The following is a 9,738-nucleotide window of genomic DNA, read 5'->3' as shown; positions in this document are numbered from 1 at the left end:
TCTCTCTCTCTCTCTCTCTCTCTCTCTCTCTCTCTCTCTCTCTCTCTCTCCTACCCCCTCAACTCCCCTCCCCATGCCCTAAATAAACTCTATTCTATATCTATACTCTATTGTCATGTGGCTGGTACCTCAGAGGGAAAGGATGCCTCAGCATGGGCTCACAGAGGCACCCCCTTCCCCCACACCATCCCATGGCTCCACCAAACACATCCCTGGCTTCTCTTTCTTTTTATAAAACACAACAATCAGAGTTTGAGACCCCATCACCATCAAAGTCTACATCCAGTTCCAGTAAGAAGAAGAGGAAGGCATGCTTTGTAACATGATGAGAACTGTTGGCTGGAACGGACAGATAAGTCTTCCCACCCCTCAGTTCCATCAGCTGGCTTGAGTCCATCTATCCTCTATAAGAGTGGCCTCCTAAAACTGTTATTAAAGCAAGCCAATGTGGTTGGCTGCCACCTGTGATCCAAGCATTCAAGAGGCTGAGTCAGAAGGATTGTCTAGAGTTTGAGGCTAGCCTGGAGCACATAGTTTACAGAGTGAGTTCCAAGCCAGCCAGGGTTGTAAACAGAGACCTAGCTAAAAAGAAATGTAAAATCAATGAAACATAGCACACAGGTGAAATGTGTCCTCTTGTAGTGCTGGGGGCCTGGGGTCTGAAATCCATGTCCCTGCTCTTGAAGCAGGGCATCAGCAATGTCCCTCCACAAGCTGCTGGGGAAGTCCAGGCACTGACGGCTACATCAATCATTCACCCAGGATCATCTCACTTGACCTGTTTCCTTAGCCATCTTGCCGTCTCCTGTGTGTCCCACCAGCCTCACCTCCATCCTATAAGGACACTGGACAACCCATCCAGGAAACCCAGCACAATTTCAGACACTCTCCATCAGTTCCCCTGGTTTCAAGGACTGGTACCAAAGGATCCAGCAACCAGTTAGTGCTAAGGCTGGAGCTCAATGACCCCCAAAGTCCTGTGTGTATAAGCTTGACTTTTAGAGTGGCACTGTGGAAAATTTAGGAGATGGGGCCTAGTGGGAAATCTGTAGGTCAATGTGGAAGTTTCATTGAGAGGGATTATGAGTTGTGAGGTTCAAGGACCTCCCTTTCCTCCCCTTGATATGCTAGCTACGAGGTGAGAGCTCTGCTTTGCCACACATACCCATCATGCTCTGCTGCCTCTCCACAGACCTGAAAGCATCAGGTCCAAGGTATCCTGGAATAAAATTGTAACCCAAAATAAACATTTCTCTCTTTTTGACTATCACACATGTGTATTACAGTAACAGAAAGCTAAGACAATTATGCCCCATGCTAGGTCATGGCCACATCAATAACATAGCCTTCTGTTTGTTCCTTCTCTTTGGGGCCCAACTCTTGTGCCCCAAACTGTTCCTGCGCCAAAAACAACTTCTCCACAAGGAGGCAGCACATGAGGCTTCCTCAAAACCTACTTTTCTGGTTAACCCAAAGCACTATTTGTAAACCAGGAAGACAAGTTTACATGCTAATAGTGGAAGCGATGATAGAAACCATAATACAGGGATTCCTAGAGTTTTCAAAGAGATTTTACCTCTTCCAGGGTGTTGCTTAATTGTGAAAAGAGAGACTGACACACAAAGAGAATATGTGGGATTTAAACTGTGTTAAAAAGTTCATTTCTACACTAAAAAAAAAAAAAAAGTCCAACAGTGTGAATTTGGGGTAGGATACCTGTGCTGTAGATGCAGTTAGGAAATAAACAGCGGTGTGGGTAGTGGTTCAAATGAGAATGGCCCCTATAGGCTCATAAGTTTGAGTACTTGGTCCCCAGTGAGTAGAACTGTCTAGAAGAATTAGGAGTCATGTCATATCTTAGTTAGGGTTTTACTGCTGTGAACAGACTCCATGACCAAGGCAACTTTTATAAGGACAATATTTAATTGGAACTGGCTTACAGGTTCAGAGGTTCAGTCCATTGTCATCAAGGCAGGAACATGGCAGTATCCAGGCAGGCATGGTGCAGGAGGAGCTGAGAGTTCTACATTTTGTTCCAAAGGCAAACAGAAGACTGGCTTCCAGATAGTTAGAACAAGGGTCTTAAAGCCCGTGCTCACAACGACACACTTTCTCCAACAAGGCCACACCTTCTAATAGTGACACTCCTTAGGCCAATCATATTCAAACCACTACATGGCCTCTTTGGAGGTGTGTTATTTGAGGTAAGCTTTAAGATTTCAAAAGCCCATGCGATTCCCAGTTAACTGTCACTGCTTCGTGCTTGTGGTTCAGAAGTGAGCTCTCAGCTGCCGTTTCAGCTGCTCTTTCAGCACCATGCCTACCTGCCTGCTGCAATACTCCCTGACACAATGGTCATAGACTCTACTACCCTCCAGGACTGTGAGCCCCAAATAAAATGCTTTCTTTTATAAGTTGCCTTGGTCATGGTGTCTTACAACAGCAATAGGAAAGTAACGAAGACCAAAGGGCATTCCCTCTGCTAAGGGAAACTTACACAGACTAATGGGCGTGTGTATGTTCACTACAGAGGGACTCACTGAAGAGTCACTAAGTATAGTCACACTTATGCCACAAATATGCTTTTGGTGTGTGAAAGCAACCTGCATTTCTCCAATGCACAATATCCTGGCTCCTGAGCATATCTGAAAGTAACATCTACAAATCTCAGAATATGCAGACTTTGGACTTGTTCTTACCTATAGGTAGAACTTTCTACTGTGCCCCTCAGAGATAATACTTGTACAGTCAAAGATTATGGAAGTTGGGTATTTTCACAAAGGAACTTTGTTAGTTTCTTTGTTTCAGAAACTGAATAACTTTTAGGTTCTGAAAAGAATAGACAGGCAGCCAGTCACCCTGAACTCTTGAGAGAAACAGCATCAAACTTTTCTTGTTTAAAGGACAAATACAAAAACAACAGAAACCGTCAATCATGCACACCTCTTCTCCCAACACAAGGAATGTATGTATGTTAGTGGAGGCATCTTCTGGATATTCCATGACCGTCTCCAAGAGTGTAAGATGAAACTAGTGGAACGTAAATGTATTTAGGAGGTGTCCTCTGATGGGCACCTACCTTGGGCACAGCCATGTTTAACAGGGGTTGATGAGCTGGACAGTTCATACTGGATCATTTCTCTCAAAGAGATTCCCTTGGACAGCATACTTTCCATCTTTGAACCCTATGTCGTTTCTGTCTGTTCATAGCTAGAGCGACACGCTCCCCAAATGTCAGTGCTCTTTCTTTTCCTCTTTTGGCTTGAACATACATAAAGACGTGGAGACAGACGCACAATATGAACACAGTGTCGGGACAATACTTTCCATAATGACCATGATACTGTAGCAAAACACCCAAGATAATCAAACTTAAAAGAGAAAATGTTTGTGGTTTAGAGATTTTCAACCTATGACAGGCCAGCCCTGGTACTTTGGCCTTGTCGTGAGGCAGTACCCTTCTGGTAGAGGTTACCAAACAATGCAGGCTACTTTGTCTCATAGCTGGAGTGACAGACAGAGGAAAACCCTAGTTCTCCCCCTCAGTGGCATGCCCTCAATGTCTGCAAGACTTTTCATTAGGCTCCAGCTCTGAAAAGTTTCATCTACCTCCTGTTACTGCCGTATTTGGGACCCAGATTTTTCTACAGGTGCTTTGGGAGCACAATCCAAGTCAAATGCCAGCAAGTAGAGAAGCCCCCTCAAGGCTCAGTACTCTCCCCTGAAAACCCCCCTCAAGTCTCAATACTCTCCCCGGCTCAGAGAAGAGCCAACTCCAACCAGGGAAATTCCACAGGCGAACCTCTGTACTTCTAGAAGATTCTAGACATGGGTACAAGATAAAAAATAACTTATAGAGTCTTCCAGCTCTTCTTTACATAGCATCAGCAAGCTTGAAAACTTCCCTGTGTCCCAACTCACAGCCAGTTCTCAAATAATGACAATGAATGACTCAGAACAAAGCAACTAAAGGGCTAGAGGAACTGCTGTGGAGTTGTGAGGGTTTCCCTAGTGCTAGGAATGAAACCAAGGAAATCACACTTGCTAGGCAAGGTGTTCTGCCACTGAGCATCCCAGGTCAGTACAGGACATTTCTAAAAGACATCTGATGTAAACAAACAGCGTGTTAGAAAGAACAGCAACACAAAGCCTGAGACCTGCCCTTTAGGGCCCGCCTGCCATGTTACCTTGTTCCTCACATACCCAAGTAGAGATAATAACACAATTCTGTAGATAATATTATTGTAGATATTATAGATATAGATAATATTATTATAGATACTATTAACCACCAATACAACAGCTTATTATTTAGAGAATACATGGTTTTATTATACGGATTCAACCAGCTGGGGACAATGTGTGTCCATATTTTAAGATAGCATCACAACATATAATTTAAGCCAAAAATATGAGTATCTAGAATGCTGAGATTTCATATGTGTGTCACCACACCCAGCAAAGATGTCCATCTTTTGGTCTGGAAGCATAACTGTACAAGGTCTACCCTAAAGTACAGACATCATCAATAAAGATGTCATCATCCATCAACAAGTTCCTGCCATGTCCAGCTCTCCTCAGTTACAGACAGAGGAAGTGTCTGCCATGATCTGCATCTGCGACTGAGCTAACTAACCGTAGTAGAACCTTATCCCTGACCTTAACTTCTCCCCCTAAATTTTCTATTACTTCCCTTCCCATGCCACGTCTACTCATAAAATTAGTGAATCGCCAAGGGCCATGAGCAGTTTTGTTAAATGAACGCTGTTGTAAAGCACATGTACAAGAGACAAATAGTACAGTGCTCAGCCCAGGATCCCATCTCCAGTGGTGGAGCTGGATGTAGGGGGTGGGGGAAGCAAACAAAGGAAAATTGCTATACATGTATTTCTTCAGTGGTGTTTAATAGATACATATTAAACTTAATGACAGTTATCAGGACCTAAACTTCTCCCTGTACAGAGCCACGAGGCTTCTTAGACCATACAGTCTCTGCCACAGCCATTTGGTGCTGTATAAATACACTAACACTATAAACAATACAGAAAACAGTGGGCAGGTCCATGTCCAGTAGAACTTTATTCGTAAGAATATGCAACAGGGATGATGCCCAGGGATCCTGTTTGCCAACCCTTGGCTAGCACCAGCTTGGAGGCAAGTCTTGTCCAAAGCATCATTTCTTCACATGAGCACTTTCTGTTGGAGTAGGGCCTTCACAACACTTGATGGAGGCTCACACCTAGGCACTCTGTCCCTCTCCCTCGATGTCATTGATAAGTGCCAATTGGCAGGACAAACATCCTTCCACGGCAGTTATTCTGAAAGACAAAACAGGGGTAGAGATTAAAGCCAGACCCAGGTCTTTGTGCTGTGCTCAGCATATCAAGTGGTCCTCTTCAGATTGGACTGTGTTGGCTGTACACCTTCAGAAAGAGACAGAACTATTCTTTCATTTAACAGTCTTCAATGCGGGTGTGGGAGGGCAGGTTTACGAAAGGCCCTTTCTGAAATGCCGGCTGAAAGAAAATCATTCTCCCTGGCACCACGAACTCTTTCTCATGTGAAGCTGCGTGATCACTCTTCATGTCGTTCCTCAAGCACCCCATGGCACCCATCCATGTATTAGGCTAATAACTGCATGAAGCTAGTTAAAAGGAACCAAGCAATTATTTTAATTAGAAGAGAACAAAAATAACACTCCTGGCTTCTGTTTTAAGGGGCAAGAAGGAAGTAGTCAGGGTTCAAAAAGATCCCACAAAATATTTTTTGTGAAAGGAAAAATAATTAAGGCCAAATTTAGAATGTACTTGCAATAAATGGGCCAAATAAAATGAATGCCCCACTGTGCAGCCAGGGCCCATTCACAGAGAAGAGCCTCAGAAAGCCCATTTTTATGTGATACCATCTTGAGGACACGGCCAATTTTACACAGTGAAAGTGAATGTCTAGTAGACTTTAATGATCCTTGTGAATCCCTCACACACCCTCTTAAAAGAGTTTCTGTGTAAACTCTTTTATTAATAAGAGACAGGGGCAGGATCTCGTTCAATTTGCCTTTTAAGCAAGACTCTTTTTTTTTTGTTTGAATTTTTAAATTGCTCAGGAGAAATCTACCTTCACAGAAGATCCCTGTTGCTAATCTATTCAATAAATGGTGGCATCCATCATAAGAAGATTTTAATAACTGGACTGCACTTTGTTACACAGGGAGAGCACTGAGATACAGAATTACAGAATCCCCCCAGCCTTGGCCTCCAACCTTCAGCTGACTGTGCAGGTAGACCTCTTGCTTCTATCCCAGTCTTATACAAAGAAACAAAATGAAACCCAGAGCTGTCAGCTAGCTGCTGTGGTTTGTGCTGTGTGTATCTATAAATGTTAGTTGAGCACCTACCCCCCTACACACACACACACACACACACACACACACAAACACACAGAAAATTCCAGATCCATCCAGATCACTGGGGCCAGCACTCTGCCACAAGAAATTCCACATCTGTCTATTCTCACAGACAAATCGTGGGCAGAACTAAGAGCCAGCAGCCCCAGCTGGAGATGGAGACAAAGACTGTCTAGCCTAAGCATATTATTAAAGAGTGGAAAAAATGCATAGATGGTTTGTCGTAGGTAGAAAGATCAGCATGAACAAAAGCTGAGACACTTAGAACCCTGGTCCACAGACAGCTAGCAGTAGACACTAGTCAGAGTAGAATAAGAGTGAACAAACCAGAGACTAGAGTAGCCATGAAAGAAAGTGGAGAGCTAAGCCACATCCAGGTGCTGTAGTTTGAATACTGGTGTCTTCTTGGGTTCGTACATTATCCTAGTACACAGTCTGGATTCCGATCCATTCTTTTTCAGGCATTCAACTGTTGACTCTTAAATGGAAATCTGACCATGTTAACCTCTTGCTCAAAAAACATGAAGTGGCTGTTCAAGTTTGTTTTCTGTTGTTGTAATAAACATCATGACTAGGGCTGAAGAGATGTCTCAGTGGTTGAGGGCACTGACTGCTCTTCCAGAGGACCCAGGTTCAAATCCCAGCACCCACACGGCTGCTCACAACTGTCCGAAACTCCAAGATCTGACACCCTGACACAGACATACATGCTGGCAAAACACCAAAGCACACAAAATAGATATAAATAAATTAAAAATAAAAATAAATAAACACTATGACCAAGAGCAATTTAGGGGAGAAAAGACTTTATTTCACCTTCCACGTGCAGATCACAGTCTGTCACTGAGGAAAGCCAAGCAAGAACTGAAGCAGAAACCATGGAAGGATGCTGCTTACTGGGCTGCTTCTTGGGCTCATGTTTAGCTGACTTCCTTATACAGCCAAGGCCCATCTGTCTAGGGATGAGGCAAGCCACAGTAGGTTGGACCTCCCCACAGCAATCAGTTGAAATAATCTCTCACAGATATGGCCATACACCAATATGATTGTAGCAATACTTCAGGATTCAGTTCCCTCTTCCAAGGTTACTCTAGGTGGTGTGAATAAAAACTATTTAGCAGAGTGGCTTTGCAGATACAGAGTATGACGTTGTTAAGAGGTGGGGCCTTTGGGTGATGATAAAATCATGGTCTTTAACCTTCATGAATGAGAATAGTGCCCACATTGTAAAACAAACAAAACAAAAACGCCACAAACTGCCTCTCAGAGTTTTCTACCATGCAAGAATGCAGCTAAGACACCATTTATAAGGCCCTAACTGGACACTGCAGCTATTGGCACTTTAGACTTTCCCCACTTCTAAAACTATGAGCAATAAGTACATTTCTTATATTTATAAACTATCCAGTCCAGGGCCAAGAGTGAGGCTGTGAGGCAGAGTACTTGCCTGGCAGGCAGAAGGTTCTAGTTTGATCCTCAACAGCCCAAAACAAGAAATTCTCAAGTCTAAGGGTTGGATGTGCTTAAGCAGCCTACATAGACAATAATTACAGGCCATAGGTGAACCTGTGCCAAGCCTACATTCACACTGCAAAACAATACAAAATCAGCTCAGGGTTTTCAGCAAGGGGTTAATATGGTCAGCTTACCAGTACAGAGTCCAGCCTGTTGGTTATAACAGGTTGGTCCTGCACTAGGTTGACACCAACCAAGAAAGCAGGGTCCTATACAACATAGGACTGGAGCATGTTTTTAAAATTAAAAAAAAAAAAGTTATTTCTCAAGAACAGTGCCCGAAGCTTCAAAGTCAGAACTAGCTTTGAAGACTCACCATGAGGACGATGTTTTAGCTGACTATTTGTCTCTTGTCCCAGGAGGCTTCTTCTGTTGTAGATTTTTTTTTTAAACCTACATGGCCATGGCACATGGCTTCCAAAATCCAAACAGAGTAACTAACCCCAGCTTCTGACACAAGAATATACTGTTGAAATGGCCTTTGGAAACTCAGCAAACAGTCCGGTTACAGTTACTTTCCTATGCAAAACTCATACAGAGCCAGATTCCCACTTCAAGACACACAAAAGATTGGAAGGAGAGAAAGCTGTGGCGAGCGCTCAGGGGGCGCTGATAGATTGCTCTGTTGAACTAGACTTCCGGTGTGTTCCCTAGACTTCCGGCGTGTTCCCTCTGACCAAAATCTAGAGAAAATATATCTCTTCTCTCACTTTACAATCTGAACTTGATGACGTGACGGAGTAGGACATTACTGAACGTTGTAGTCACACTTAATTCACAGACATCGTTATGAGAGTGCCTATTGCCAAAACGAAGAAAACATATGCAACGGGATGTAAAATAAAACCTTCACATCCAAGTTGGGTTTAATCCAAAATACAAAGTTGGTTAACATTCAAAAACACATTGAAAAAAAGATAGGAAAGCAGGCAGGGGCTGTGTTAGATAGAAGAAGCATTCCGAGGAAGAGCATGGAAACTACTAAAAGCTGGTGTGTGAGTGCGTGTGCGTGTGCGTGTGTGTATATGAAATTGTTAAGGAATTTAAAAGTGAGAGAGAAACCCGCTGAATAATTTGTCATCTAGGTGGAATAAAGAGGGAAGGACATATCATCATTGTGAATGAAGGGAGTATTTAACTTACAGTAAAAAATGCCAATGCAGAGCACTGGGGAAGGAGGTCTTTTCCTGTGATGGATGCAGAAGCAGACACTGAAAATAGAAGGGATAACTTGATCTCTGCCATCGGCCAGGAATGCAGCTCTGTGGTGTAGAACATTTGGCATTCACAGAATCTTTAGGGTTCACAAGAAAGAAATACGGGGCAGGGAAAATACAGAAATTGGAGAAAGGAAAGAAAAAAGACAGAAGGGGGAATGAAGGCCATGTAGACTGTGGATTTAAATATAAAAAGTGAAATAAAAAACTTACTAGAAAACATCATTAAGATATTTTTATAGCCTGGGGTTAAGGAAAAACTCTCTCCAAATAATAAAGGTACCAGCCATAAAGAAATGAACCCATCCACAAGAAACCATAAAGAAAGTGAAAAGTCAAGGTCAGAAGCCTTGTAACATTCTCAGCACTTGAAAGTTGAAACCATAAGAGATCCATATGTAAATCATATGCACATCTACAAATCAGCAAGAAAAGATGAGAATTCAATATTAAAATAAGCAGTCTGGGCATAAGCAAGGGCTGGGTAGATATGCACTTGCATCACAAGCATGAAAACCTGATTTTGAATCCTCAACACCCACATGCATGTAGTAACAGAGAGAGAGAGAGAGAGAGAGAGAGAGAGAGAGAGAGAGAGAGAGA

The 9,738-nt window shown here is 43.0% G+C and overlaps 1 long non-coding RNA gene across 1 annotated transcript in view; it reads right to left on the bottom strand.

Annotated features, from left to right (window-relative positions):
• Positions 1-5,064: 5,064 nt before the first annotated feature.
• LOC114638404 overlaps positions 5,065-9,738 on the bottom strand; it is a 45,286-nt gene continuing 40,612 nt past the window's right edge. The window contains exon 5 of the long non-coding RNA XR_003713882.1: positions 5,065-5,318. This is a non-coding gene — a long non-coding RNA (uncharacterized LOC114638404). The remainder of the gene's footprint in view (positions 5,319-9,738) is intronic.

Source organism: Grammomys surdaster, unplaced genomic scaffold (genome assembly GCF_004785775.1).
Source record: "Grammomys surdaster isolate TR1022 unplaced genomic scaffold, NIH_TR_1.0 125600, whole genome shotgun sequence".
NCBI lineage: Eukaryota > Metazoa > Chordata > Mammalia > Rodentia > Muridae > Grammomys > Grammomys surdaster.
Note: the sequence above shows the minus strand (reverse complement) of the source record. Positions and strands in the feature narration are given on the sequence as shown.